Raw genomic sequence first — 15,126 nt, 5'->3', positions numbered from 1 at the left:
TTGTTTGTTCATGGATAAGTGTTAAGCTGTTTTCATTCAACTTTAAGCATCGAACATAAATTATACAAAAATGTATATAGTTTCTAACCTTGGTGAAACGCCTTTTCTTGTGTATTGCATGTATTGCTTGTTTATTGCTTTTCCGTGGCTGGGAACTATGGGAATCCTTTCTGACATTTCTCATTTTAAAAAAAAAATATGGAAGACAAAATGTAAAAAAATAATAATAAATGCAGTAAATTACAACCTTTAATATAAAATAATTTATTCTGTTCATAGTTTCTGTTTGTGTAAAACCAATTAGGGCTCTAATTGCACATCACACAGCTTCTCTAAAAAACATACTGTAAACATTTATAATAAGTCTACAGTATATCTTTATTATTAACTTAAGCTGTAATCATATAGTCACAAGATCATTAAATACCAAAATCTTTGTATTTAAAGAGAAATCCATGATTTACATTGTGAATTCTTTATTAAAAACAAGGGCTCTTGTTTCATAAAGCCATGACTATAATAATGTTACTATATGCCTCTTATGAATCTGTCTTACAGGGCTGCAGCATTAACATCAAATGAAAGACACATTTATGTTGTGTGCTTCAGGGACTAGTCTGTAATAATAATAATAATAATTATTATAATTATAATAATAATAATTATTATTATTATTATTATTATTATTATTATTATTATTATTAAACACTAAAATCCACCTTTAACATTAAATTGTTTATTTAATAAACATGCTTTGGTCCATATTGAAGCTACATATTTTCTGAATTCTTCACACATTTAGCGAAACAAAAGTGTAAAAACTTGTGTGACTCATTTTTTATTGCTTTTACACAAAATGCATTGCATTTAATGATCACATTTTCCCAAAATTCAGGAACTCTTTTGTCATTCATACGCAATCACCTGCAAGACACAATATATTTTCAGCACATTTTTAAATGCTAACACGCTGCTTCCAAAATTGTTAAAAACACATTCAAACATAATGATGGGAAATTTGATGCATTTCTACAGTAATTATTTTTAAAGATAGAAAATCTTCAGTAAATGAAGAAAATCATTTCAAACACATCTAATTGCAAGTGGAATCAGAAATGCTAAATGATGCGATTGTACAGAGAGTAACTGTGGATGTCCCAGGCCTAAGAAAAGCTAACATCATGATGTGTGCCGCACTGTCCAATTAGGGTTTGCTTTACCCAAACCACTCTCTGTCAAAGAAGCAATTTTTTATTTTCCAGATTACCTGCATATTGACCTGTGCCAGCAGAAAAGAAAAGGTAAAAGGTTTAAAATTCCCAAGCGTTCAATGTGGCATTACACAACGCTTAAACCCCATAGAAGAGTTTTCCTGTGCATGGAGGTGAAGGTTTAGGACCATAATCCACATAACAAGATGACTTTACTGGAGGCAGTAAATGCAGAGTGAGGTGACATTTGTCCTGAAGACTGACAGGGATGGATCAGACATTCCAGAAGCTACTTTCCAAGATGTATTGCCAGAAAATACTGAAATGTGATGTTCAGGGGCCAGTGCAGAAGAGACGAAGGACTAGAACCCTTACATTACTTTGCAACATGTGTGATAAGACTACGTGTTGTTGATGCATTTACTTTTGTGTAATTACCATTGCAACTCCGGAATTGTTTGGTTTTACCTCTTTTTTTTTTTTTACAAATAAAGTATTATATGCAAAAGGTGTTATTCTAGAATGAAATACTTAATACTTATGAGAAAGATCCTTTAAAATGTATAGGTAAAAGTTCATCATTTATACAATGCTTCCTGTTGTTAGAGTTTTTCGGTCGGTATGTTATGAGTAAAAATAGATGCTTTCAAAGTGAGAACTGTTGCCAGTGTTATGGCGAAACAAGCTTATTTTGAAACATATATGGATGTTAGCAATTAAGGAGATTGTAAATGCTTGAATAATAATCTCTGTGTAATTGGTAATATATTATTTTAGCTGTTGCTGAAAAAGAAAAGTACTGATAAAAAATAAACCTGCTGAAAATCACTGTTTGATTTATTCATACACATTCGGTGGTACACATTTTCAGCTTTCAAGGCCACTTTCCGTTTTCCAGTCCACGACACTTCACATTGACATTAAGGGGAAACGGTGGCACAACAGTGCTAGGACAAGAAAATGAGAATTCTCAACCTGCAGTTTCACTGTGTACTTGCTGCGGTTTTACTACAGAAGAGGAGACAAGCAAATGCAGCACTGTGGTTACCCAAGTAGAAACAATGCTGTCAGAGACAGGGGAACAAATGTTGGCAACACATTTTCAACAACTATTATCTGTGTGTGTGTGTGTGTGTGTGTGTGTGTGTGTGTGTGTGTGTGTGTGTGTGTGTGTGTGGTTTCTGTCAGTGTGTGATGAACACTTTCGGGCAGTTCATGCACATGATTAGTTTGACCAGTAACACAGTTATTATCTATACACTGTTGGTTTCAGTGTACACTGAGACATTAAATTATGAGAGGAACACAAAGAAAAAGAGACAGACAGAATGAAGTATAAATGGCTCAATTCCTTTAAAAAAAAAAGAAGTATCTGATACTAAAACACAAGTGCTGCTTTACAGTTCTGGAGAAGTTTTATTTTTATTTTTTATTGAATGTCATTCAATCCAAATAACATGGAAAGCAAGAAACATGATCTCAAATAATACCTAGGGTAGAGCCTTAGATTCATGGAGTCTTGCCAGATTTGTCTAGTCATGTTACATGAACAAGATTATTTCCTGATTGCTGAAAAATATTTATAAGCTTTAGTAATGTTCAGTGTTGCTCAAAACAACCTTACATGCTGCTATTGCTTATGCCACAGATTATTTTATTATGCTGCTGCTTGGTTCATAACCTCACAAAGTTCTCTCATGTGAGTTATATTGCTGGCTTTCTGTTGCAGCATGGATCAGATTTATAACTCTTGTTCTTGTATTTCATTGCCCAAATGGCACATTAGCTACATACTATAGTTCAGGTCTACACACCCACGCACAAACCTAGTTCTTTACCCCAGATAATTTGTTATGTCCTTCCCTGAGATTTCAGTGTGCACATAAGGCAAGAATTTGTAGAGTTCTTTTTATTCCAATCTCTGGAGTTTTACCCGTGTCTTTCAGTGTCATTTTTTGACCTGTTTTTTTATCATAGCTCCATAATATCAGCCTTACATTGTTAAATGAATATGCTCTATTGCATCACTACACAAGAGTTTAGAATTAGGTTAGCTGTTGTTCATCTCTTATTCTCCCTAAATACTAAATAATTGGGTTCAGTAATCACTTCTCATAGTTTTTTTTTTTTTAAAGCATACATTACTTGTATTCTATCAACTCAATACATTTTTAAGAAATGATCAAAAACAATCTATTGACAAATGCCTTTTAAATATTATGATTAATTTTATACCATATAATACATATTGCTAAAATACTATACACATCATATATATCATAGACAACATGAAGTGGTCGAACATACAGATTATTACAGAATAGCACACATATCTTGTAAGGCGACCATGACTTGAGCAGGCTGGCCAAAGTGCTGGATGGGCTTATAGAGGTCATGAATAGGGGTTATTTTCTAACAGTTTGTCATCATATCCAATTCATCATCGAAGGTAAGGGGTTGCCTATTGTGTTGCACAAGTGCCATGCCGAGTTCCACAAAGGATAATTCCTTTCACCCAGGTCTGGTGAAAGACAGTTGATCTTGACAGGGTCTGGCTCTAGTTCCCCAGTTAGATTACCAACATAAGTCTTTTTGTATGCTGCATATAGTGTACATAGTGATGTGGTCCAGCAGTTCTAAAAATGGTGCTTCTCATAAAACTAAAAGTTTCAATGGAGGAAGTTGTAGAAGCTGCCTAGGAGCAAAAGAAATAGAATGCCATGACTTTGTTGAAACATCAGTTGTACACTTCCTTTGGGATATAGGAGTTGCCGGAACAAACCAGCAGAAAGCCCTGAAAGAGCTGACTGAATAAGCTAAGAACAGCAGCTTTTGACAGTGGGTGAGAAACAAAGAGAAATGTTGGGGAATTAACATGTAACCCAAGACTCAGTTACAAGGGTATTCAGGGAGATGCTCCTGCTACTGCTTTACCATCAGGAGACATTCTGGGGTTAAAGGAATGAAATGTTGTTGAATAGCAGTACCCAGCTGACAACCTAGCTTCTGACCTATGAGCACTAGAGAAGGTGTGACAGCCAATAACTCCACAGCAGGTCAACATCTACTCCTGTAATTAATGCAATAGTATCTGAGCAGTATCAGGGGGAAAAAAAGAAACAGTGCAAAGACACACAAAACAAGAAGTAGATTCTGTAGAACAGATTTCATTTCCTTCAAACTCCAAATACACAAAAAACAAGAAAAGAAATGACAGTAACTTGTGCAGTAAAAAAAAAATAAAACGTGTTACCTATGGCTTTGAACTGCATGTGTATTACACTAAAGCTTTTTGTGCTTTTGATCACTCTGCAATCTTTCTCCTTTTACAACTATGTACAGTAATTGGCTTCAGTACCATATGAAATTCTTTTCATTTACAAAATGACATTGTGATAATGAGACACTCCTAAGCATTAGGAGGTGTTGAGAGTGCTTTTAACCAAAAAGATGTTTAAACATATGTGTTGTCAGGCCACCTACTGAAATCACCATGACTTATCAAACAGACCTGTAAGACCCCATGCAGCATTTCAAAATCTCATCTGCACCAAGAAGCAATCCAGTCCCACAGTAAAATCATAATCATGCCGTTCAACGTGACAATTACTGAAATACCCAAGGGTCTACTAGGGGTAAATAACACAATAATTAACTGCATAAATGTTTTTTCCTACAGTGCCTCATATTTAAAATTTTAAAAAGCAGGTTTTATAAATATTCTACACTAAGAGGTTTGTTAGGAAATTTATAAAACAGTTGTTAACAGTTTAAATTTTGTTTGTTTGATTGTTTATTTGTTTTTGTTTCCATGAAACCTAATCCCACACAATCTCATAGTAGAGAGTTATTCGGAAGGACATGCAAAGTCTATAAATACTTACATCATTCTTACCTGAAACTTTTTTGATCCAAATCTGCATCCAAATTGTTGTCTTTGAATAATGGACAAAAAACAAACTGCTCTGGATTTATAATCAAACAAAAAAATGTTTGGTTTTTAAGGAATAAAATTTTGCATTAATATCACCATCATTTTAGCTTCAGAGGACACATGCTCATGAAGCCCTTAAGAGAATTAAAAATAAATCTGCTGCTATATGTAGAGAGAAAGATACCACCTTAAAATTAAATATATTTAAGTAACGTGAGTTTACCACACTGAAACAATTCAAATTTTTAATTTGCTACACATGCTGTCTACATATTAGTTACATGCTTACATCATCTGTGCACCTTGTAGTTTTTTTCCAGGCATATTTTGTCTTTGTCATTATTTTGCACTTCATCTATGTCATTGTTTAACCACTGCATTACTGTTGCCTGGATACGTTTTGTTGCTGGACTCTATGGACTTTTAATCTAGCACTGACATTAAAGACTTTGTTTACCTTGTGGTAAACTGAATGAGCGGTTAAGGACGCCTTGCATGCATACATTGTAATTTGACCCCCTGGGTGTGGAAAGCAAAGCCACCATATCCGCTTCATTTTTGAGTGCAAACATCATTAAGTGCATTATTCATTGTGGTTCTCTAGTGCAGGCCCCTGATTGCATATTAGTTATAGTCCACCAGGAAACAAATGGCCCCGCAGTGACTCAGAGGAAAGAAATGGGAGAGATACCCATTGACTTCTCATTCTGTCAAACATTAAGGGTCTCCCATGTATATCTTTGTTTCCCCTTTATAATTTTGCAGCTCATTAGAATCTGCTGGGAGCCACAAAGAGGAGCAGCAATTTCCTGGAAAGTTGTTTTAAGCTTGTACAGTATGTGCATTGTAAGTGGCTTTAAACAGTGTGTAAAAATGGTGTGTGCTCTTAAGATGAACTTGCACAACCATTCATAGTGTGAACTTGACAGCTTTGACAAATGAATACTATTCCTGCCAGCTGAGCATGTTGAATACAAAGAGCTCACTTACAGACATTATCTAGGATGAGTTTCAATCCTAAGCAGCGTAAAGGGCAATTAAATGTATCACACTGTCACTAAAATTAGAAATGCATATACAATTTGAATCATTACTGGGTGGAAACTCATTTGTATGTGCTTTTGCATGTTGAGAATATGTGCTCTGGCTTGGGGGGACAGCACAGTATGATTACATTGCAAGCACTAGATAGCATTACTGCATAAATCTAGGCTCAGCTAACAGCTAATTATAGTTGATTTATACACATACTCATTTTATCAAATACATTTTTGTTGACATTGTAAAGGAATCTGACTTGGTCTACAATCAGCAGTTAAGTAGCATTACATTTTCTCTTCACCTAAACTCCAGAATGACAATGCACAAAGCCAGTCCATGAAGATATGGTTTACATGGTTTGGAGTGGTAGATCCTCAGTGGCCTGTTATAGAGTTGTGACCTTAATCCTACTGAACACCTTTGGGATGAACTGGAACAATGACTGCACCCAGGGCCTCCTCACCCTACATCAGTATCTGCCTTTACTAACACTTTTGTGTCTGAATGAGCACAAATCTCCACAACCACACTCCAAAATCTAGTGGAACCCAGAGCACTGGAGGTCATTATCACAGGAAATGGAGACTAAATGTGAAATGGGATGCCCAGAAAGCACATACAAATGTCTTTAGTAGTCTTGGAATAAACTCACAACATAAAACAAGAATAAAGCAAGAGAAAAGCTGTCAAAATACTTATTTGGTGTAAACAAGTCAAATTACATACCTGCAATAAGACAGTTAAAGAAATTACATAAGGAACCAATTAAATATAAGGCAAAGAAATGAGCATTGTAGAGAACAGTGTATTGTTTTCACAAAACTGACTTACTTAATTGATTCATTGATCCATATGTCCTTTTCTTAAACTCAAGATATCTGCTGCTTAGCCACAGTCATATTTATGCAAGTATGATCTTTTCTCTCTATTCTATGGAGGTTATGTAGCTGTAGACGTTTTCTACTTATGCGTAATTCCTGCTAAGCCATTAAGGATGTCAAGCTCATCTGTCTTCACACTTACACCCAAAAAATACACCATGGAAAGCAAATTCAACTTTCAACTCACCATTTTTGATGCATAAGTTAAAATTGTTTATAGTAAACGTTACAGATAGGGTGTGTGTGTGTGTGTGTGTGTGTGTGTGTGTGTGTGTGTGTGTGTGTGTGTGTGTCTTCTTTTTAACAAATAGGCTGGGCGTCTTGAGTGAAAAGCTATTTGTCAGTCGCTGATCTGCATTTAAATCTGCTATGGTGGGTAAACACTCGGCTCCAGTTATCAAGTGATTGAGAAATTGAGGAGAGAGAGAGAGAGAGAGAGAGAGAGAGAGAGAGAGAGAGAGAGAGAGAGAGAGAAAACACAGTGAAAGATCATATTCAGAAGCTCTGTGTGTGTATGTGTGTGTGTTTGTGTGTGTGCTGGGGGAAGGGTTGTGACCCTATATTGTAAGAAAATTGCGATGGTAAACATTGTGGGGACATATTGTTGGACCCTGTAATCAAAACCTGCAACTTTTTAATTTACCCTTCTCATAGTAAATGCTATTCAGTTCTGCTGGTGGAATGTAAATTGTTTTACCCGTATAAGCAATTGATTTTATCGCAGCAAGTCTGACATAAGATTAATAAGGACACTGTTGGGTTTTTGTGTGTAGAGTGTCATGATCAGTATTTAGCAGGCTGATGAGAAAGGAGATGATGTGAGCTCCCTGCTCGGAAAACAGTGCATTCCTGAGATAAAACAGAGATAAAACTGACAGCTGACTAAAGCTTTTAGTAAAATATTGTATGCAAATACCACAATAAAAATTCCTACATTTGCTAAGTAAAATAAATCTGATAAAAAAATTTCAAATTCTTAAAACCTTGTCTCTACTTTCATCTGAGCCTTTATCATTACTGTGTAGGGTGACATCAGAAACAAATCCAATGATGAACATGGCTAGCCAAGAGGCAAAAGATGTTATGGTTACAGGAGCATACATGGCAAAGGAAATACCTTATTATTATAAAATAGCAAATGTGTGTGTGTGTGTGTGTGTGTGTGTGTGTGTGTGTGTGTGTGTGTGTGTGTGCACCTTGTGGAAAGCAGAAAGGATACTAACGAGACAGACGGTTGGTACAGGAGGTTAACTTGCTGTCGTCCCCATGGATGTGCAGACACACACACACTCTGGGGAATATTCATTGCAGCGCCTCGGGTAATTGACCCACATGTCTCTCTCCAAAGTAGAACAAAACACCTCCTCGATGTCTTTCTGATTATCAATAAACTACATTCATGCCACATCTTTTCTTTTTGCAACATTTTTCCCCCTATGTTTATTAAGTAGAGAGATTTCAGGCTGATGCACTGTCCCAGGGTTCAATGTATTAATTTCTTGGGGTGGAATTACATTAGTCACTGTTTGTCTTTGCTGCCTAACATTCAAAAACTGCAGAATATCTTAACTATATACACTTATGCAATCTTCCATTTTTAACTTTACTTGATATTATGTGGCAATTAAATTATGGTCACTTTTGTTGTTGGTCAGTTTAGTTTTTTTGTTTTTCTTGTGTTCTGATCATGATGACATATGATGTTTTTAAAGCATGTGAGAAATGCAGTGCCTGTAAATCTTACAGGTTAAATTGTTTTTGTAATCTGAAGTATGATCCTGAGCAATCAAAAATACTATCAAAATCTTGCTTTTTTTTTCCCCCCCCAAAAAAAAGAGTGATAATACTGTGATACAATGTATGGCAAATCAGTAGATCAGTTCCAATATGTGCAGAAGGGTCACATAGAAATGCCCATACACATATTTTTGGTCTGTAGATAGTCTTTTTACTGTACATAAACTATATGGTAAAAAAAAAAGAAAAGAAAAAAGCATGTCCTATCATTGTAAGATTGAGAGTGATGCTTCAAGTGTCCATGATCAGAAATCCAAGAGCGCACAGTTGTCCATGGTCAATTACAACATCACAAGTAAACTGAGGTAACCTGTGGTTTGCATGTTTGCTGATGATGACAGTTAGCACTTTACCTATTATTTGGTCAGCTATGCTCTGACATTGCAGGAGTTTGATAAGGTGAGTTAGTTGGCTTCATGATTCTCAGAGGAATCATGTGCAAGCCCCATGCCAGCTGTCATATGTTAGTGGAACAGTAGTTAAAAGATGTGATCTGACATATGCCTAAATTAGGAGGAAATGGGGTAATATCTTTCAAACATATTGCATATTATGTGTTGGGTTATAAAAAACTAATAATCCACCAGTTTAATGAAAAGTATTGATTTGCCTTATAGGCCTGAGTAAAATGCCCAGTTAAAAGCAAAACAGGTATTTCACATTTGCTGAAGTCTCAGATGAGTTCGGTATACAAAATATATGAGTACAATATATTTTGTAATGGTTGTGTTATCGGTATGATAGAGATCGCACTGCTGAATTCCATTCAGCTTCCTGCTCCAGAATTCAGCACTCTGGAGAGCGGCCATGAGCCTAGGGACTTTGCTGTTCCCTTTCTACGGGTACTGGGTAATTATGTGTCCCTCTAAATAATATAAAATTGGCAGAAATGTGAAAGAACATGTATCTAATATCCCCTTAAATAATAAGCAGGGAATGGAAACCTTGGCCATTATCACAGTTTTTTTGTATCTCTCTTTATTTCTCTCTCTCTCTCTCTCTCTCTCTCTCTCTCTCTCTCTCTCTCTCTCTCTCTATTACTCTCTTTCTTTCTCTCTTTGCAGACACTTATGAAACACAAAGAAGAATAGCATGTTTCAGAGAGAATTAAAGAACCCCCGCCCCCCCTTTCTAGTTAATGACTAGGAGCACCATTCATGGAATCACATACACAGCAATACTGCTGGCTCAGTGTGAGGCCCAAATCTAATGCAGCATTTAAGATTTACTTATTTTATATATAAAAAATTACTTTGTTGTTATCTATGTATTCACCTGCATTCTATTCTTTCTGAATCCTGTGAGCGATTCTTGGTTTGAACACAATCAAATCAGTTGTGAAAGTACCAGTGCATACAGTATTTTTTAGTATTAAATATAAACTTATGCAGATCAACTGACAGTGTCGGAGATGATTTCTAGAATGACCTACCTTTTCACCAAGCATTTTAATTAGTGTTTTTTATAATACTTAAAAAAAATTATTTTGTTGTTGTTGTACTCACCTCCTTTACTAAGGCTTTACCCTAATACTAGGCTAGATTTAATCCCTGAATAACTGGCATGAGGAAATATTTTTGATCAAGAATACTACCAAGCACTTCTGTAAGTCTGTCTGGATCTGCTAAATGGTGTTAATGTAAATGTTCCTAAACACAAATACACTATTTGAGTGAACAAACAATGTGTTCTAAACCAATACAATCACTTTGAGACAGATTAGGTTGTGGCACAACAAAAATGTATGCAGTGCACTTACAGTTACTTAGCAACTGCATGATCAGAATCATGGTGGTTTAAGGTATGCTGCTAGTTTCTTTTTATGTTTTGAGATATTCAGTGCCTGTAAAATGTTTGGAAACATCTAGTCTTTTTTTGGTTTTTAGAGACACATGCATGTTCATTTTGTCTATATATGCCAAATAGGTCATTTAATGTTAGTAACATTTTTTAATAAAGATTTTCTATGCTCTAAACTTTATTTGTACTAAAATATTTTCCTTTGGCATGAATAAGAGATTTACACACTCTTGGCATCCCAATAGTCAGTTTCTCCAAACATTCAGCTCAAATGCTGTGCTATGTCTCTTTTAAAACTTGTTAAATGTGTTCTTTGCAAGTTCAATATACCTTTCTGACTTTATAATCCAGTTTGTCCCAGGGCAGTTCAGTAGGATTAAGGTTCGGTGACTGGGTAGGCCATTCCATACAGCATTCGATAGAATCTCTTCTATTTGAACTTTGTTACATTTACTGTTAAATTTTAATTTACTGTTCAACTCTTGTGTGTTTTTAGCTTTTACAGTACCTAGTTTGCCATATAAAAATAAAGGGTCTCAAAATTCATAAAAAGACTTAGACCAGAATCTAAATTTAAATAAAATTCAAATAAAGTAAAAAAAAATGCATTAAAATGTGATATCTTAAAATGTATCACATACAGGTACAAGCTAAAATAAATGTAAAAGTAGGACTAAACAATAATCTCACATTTTTAGTTGAGACAATGGACATTGTCTCAAAGCAGCTTTACACTGGTAATGTGTTAATAAAGAACGAATAAGATTGTTTTTTGTAAGTGTTAGTTTGTCCCTAATATGAAAAGCCGGTGGCGACTGTGGCATGGAAAAACTCCCTGAGATGACATAAGGAAGAAACCTTGAAAGGAACCAAATTCTAGAGAAAGAGAGAGAGAGAGAGAGAGAGAGAGAGAGAAAAAGGGGTAACAGGGAGATAGAAATACAGTATGGTTTATGAGGTATCCCTATTGTTGTATAAATGTTAAGGACACTGTGCAGTTGGGGTCTCTGGCAAGACTCGTTATGGCAGCATAATCAAAAGGGTAGCCAGAAGGTAACACAGACATGAGGGATCCCTGGGATAAGACCACACCACTGTCAACAAACCTAATTTAACATATAAGAGTCGTCGGACGACAGCATACAAATATTCCTGTTTACTTAACACTCTCTATCCATAGTCCCTCCAGATCTGTTCCTTTACATGAGAAAAGCCTACAGATGAAAGGCTTAACTGTTTAAATATGTTTTTAGACTCAACTTGAACACTTGATCTAAGTAGGCATGGGGGATCATAATGAAGTTCACTTAGATACTGCAGCGTGAGAACGCTAAGTGCTTTGTACCTCAGTAGTAGTATTCTTTAATCAATGCGAGATTTGTTGGGAGCCAGTTTAGTCTGATTAAAACAGGGGTGATGTGGTCATATTTTCTAGATTTGGTAAGGACCCTTGCTGCTGCATTCTGAACTAACTGACTAATTTATGCACTTAATTGAACACCCAGCCAGCAAAAGTTACAGTAGTCTAATCTAAATGTAAAAAAAAGGATGAACTAGTTTTTTTGCATCCTGTAATGACATCATATTTGTAATTTTAGCAATATTTCCGAGGTGAAAAAAGGCGATCCTGGTAATGTTATTCACATGAGCCTCAAAGGACAGACTAGAGTCAATAATCACTCTAAGGTCTTTGACTGCTGTACACACTGTGACAAAAAGGGCATCTAGAGATGCTACGTAATCGGAAAGTCTGTGTCTCATTGCAGGAATTATTGCTAAAATACCATTTATTAATGTCCACTTTTTGTGCAAATCCTAAAACAGGCATGCTTTTATTGAAGCACAATACAGTTGTAGATATAAAACACAAAAGTACTGGGACACCTGATTTTTTAGGCCATATGTGGTTCTTCCCTATACTGTTACCACAATGCTGGCTGCACCCCAGGGCTTCTCACTCTGCATCATCACCTGACTATACTAATGCCCATGTGATTGAATATGAACAAAAATCCACAAAGCACACTTCAAAATCTGCAGAACATCTCCCCAGAAGAGCAGAGCATATTATAACACTAAATCTGGAATGGGATGTACAAAAAGCACATACACATCAGGTGTCCACAAACCTTTGTCCATATTGTGTATATACAGTATATTGGGGCATGGTATTACACCAAAAATAATTAATTGATTAGGTGATATTGCTGTGCAGCTTCTGTTGTATGAAATCATTTCAAATCACGTAGGAAGTACAGAACTATTGCTAACGACATTTTACTATATTGTCATCTAATTTTATGATCACATAGCAACATTGCAGTTTAGGTCCTGTTTTCTGTTTGGAAGGTATGTTTGATTAAACTAAAACAAGCTGGAGCGCAGAGGAGTTTGCGCCCATCATCTAAGAGGTCTCTGTCCAGGTACAGAACTTCAAAGCTATACCTGGTGTTAGTGCTGTTTGTTTGATGATATGAAAAAAGAAGTTTGAAAGTGCATGGGCTCTCTGAAGACATATACGTCTGCATTCTGCATGCATGAAATGGCTACCATGTCTTTTGTGGGGGAAACAGGGCTGTAAATACCTTAATTAAGCTCATTATTGCAAATAAGATGTCAGTTTCTACTTCAGTTTAAACAAGGCAACTGTCATGTTGTTTTTTAATCAGAGATTACGTGTGCTTGCATATTTCACTAACAGCTAACAAACACACACGTGTGCACACGCAGATGTGACATGACATGCATTTTTATCATTTTCCTATTTATCTCCAGGCCCTATTATTTTCTTTTTTACATTGGTAGACATCAAAAAAGGTTATGGCCCTTAAAATATAATGAAAGCTGTGGGTGCCAAAGTGTTGTTTTCATCCGTGTATATAAGACATGTGTTCTGACTATTCACTTTTAAATAAAACTTTCCTCTATAGCTGCTGAATTCAAGCTGTGTGAATATGCATGTGTATGAGTCTGGGTTTGAGATGTGTAGAGAGATAAACTGCAGAACAGTGGGAGGTGTAGAGATGTTTATGAGTTATAGGATGGGTTTGTTTTGTCTCGGATGGCATTGTTTTTAATTCAGTGCAGCTAGTGACATGCTGTCCTGTGGAATCAGATGCTTTTAAGATATAAGACTGATGGTTTGTCTGACATTATGCAGATTTATCTGTGAAGATTTTGTCTATTTATTAAATAAATAATTAATCAGGGGTTGATTTTACTGTTCTGGTACTGCATTTCATCATGGTGATGATGTGCAGCATATAAATATAAAAGCTTTCACAGTTTTCACAGCTTTCTTGTATAAGAATTCAGGGAGAAGAAAAAAATTATAAGCAGCTGTCCAAAAGGTCCAAAACTGGAAAACTGTTTCTATGCCAGCTAAAAATTGCCACAGCAAAACACCCATGTGTTAGAATATAAAGGAAGGGTGTTGATGTGGTGGATTTGCTCACGGTTGTTGTCTCTCCTGGTCTGTAGAAGAAAACGCCTATAACAAACAGAAATTCTGATCAACTGATCTTCATTTTATACTTTTGCCAGTGGAACTGATGTATTATATGTTGTATTATGTCTTTAATTCTATGTATCAGTCCTGTGAAAAGAAAAAAAAAATTCCAAAATATTGTATTAACTGTTAAAACAGGAAGTCAGATATTAGAAATTCTTAATTGATTTTATGAACTATAAGGTGCTTTTATTCTTGCACTAAGCATAAGTTGGTTTTATTTACATTAAAACATTTTTGCTTTATTGTATTGGTTCCCTGAAATGGACACCCATATATAAAAATATATCCTACATATAAAAAAGGACTGCAACATACTGAGTATATTGCTTACTCAATCCAGATGTCAAGACTTGCAGGAAATAGTGTAAAGAAACATATACACCTTAATCTCATGGTTATTGTTTCATTTTAGACCCAATCTGCTGCAGTCAAAGCAATAAAAAATAGAGATTACTAAAAGTTTTATACTCATTTTCCTCTTTTTTCTTTTAGAATTGCAGTAAGACGAACATGGCACAATAACACTGAATGTTGCATGGCTGCCAAGCCAGGTCATATTTTCCTTACAGCTGTTTCATTTCCCTTTCACTATAACTTCGGCCATAATGTTCCTCCCTGTAGTTACCATGCAGCTGGTGCTATGCAGCCGATTATGTCTCATGTGCTCCATCTTCAGGCAGACAGCTGTGCTCTGTGTTTTGAAAACACTTACCAAAAAGGAGTAAACCTTTTTTCTACAGAAAAAGACTTAATGTAATAACTGCCCTTTAAAATCAAGACTGGTTCAACCATGCATACTCAGTAGCTTTTGAGACTTGCCTTCTTGAATGAGCATGCATATGTAACCAGCATCCACAATGGTTCATACGGTAGATTCAGTAATTGTGCTTAAACTGCGTACATGGTTAACTTATCCTACACTTACTTTTTTTGTTTTGTTTTGTTTTGTTT

Source organism: Silurus meridionalis, chromosome 7 (genome assembly GCF_014805685.1).
Source record: "Silurus meridionalis isolate SWU-2019-XX chromosome 7, ASM1480568v1, whole genome shotgun sequence".
NCBI lineage: Eukaryota > Metazoa > Chordata > Actinopteri > Siluriformes > Siluridae > Silurus > Silurus meridionalis.
The sequence above is the reverse complement of the archived record's forward strand: the minus strand, read 5'-3'. Positions refer to the sequence as shown.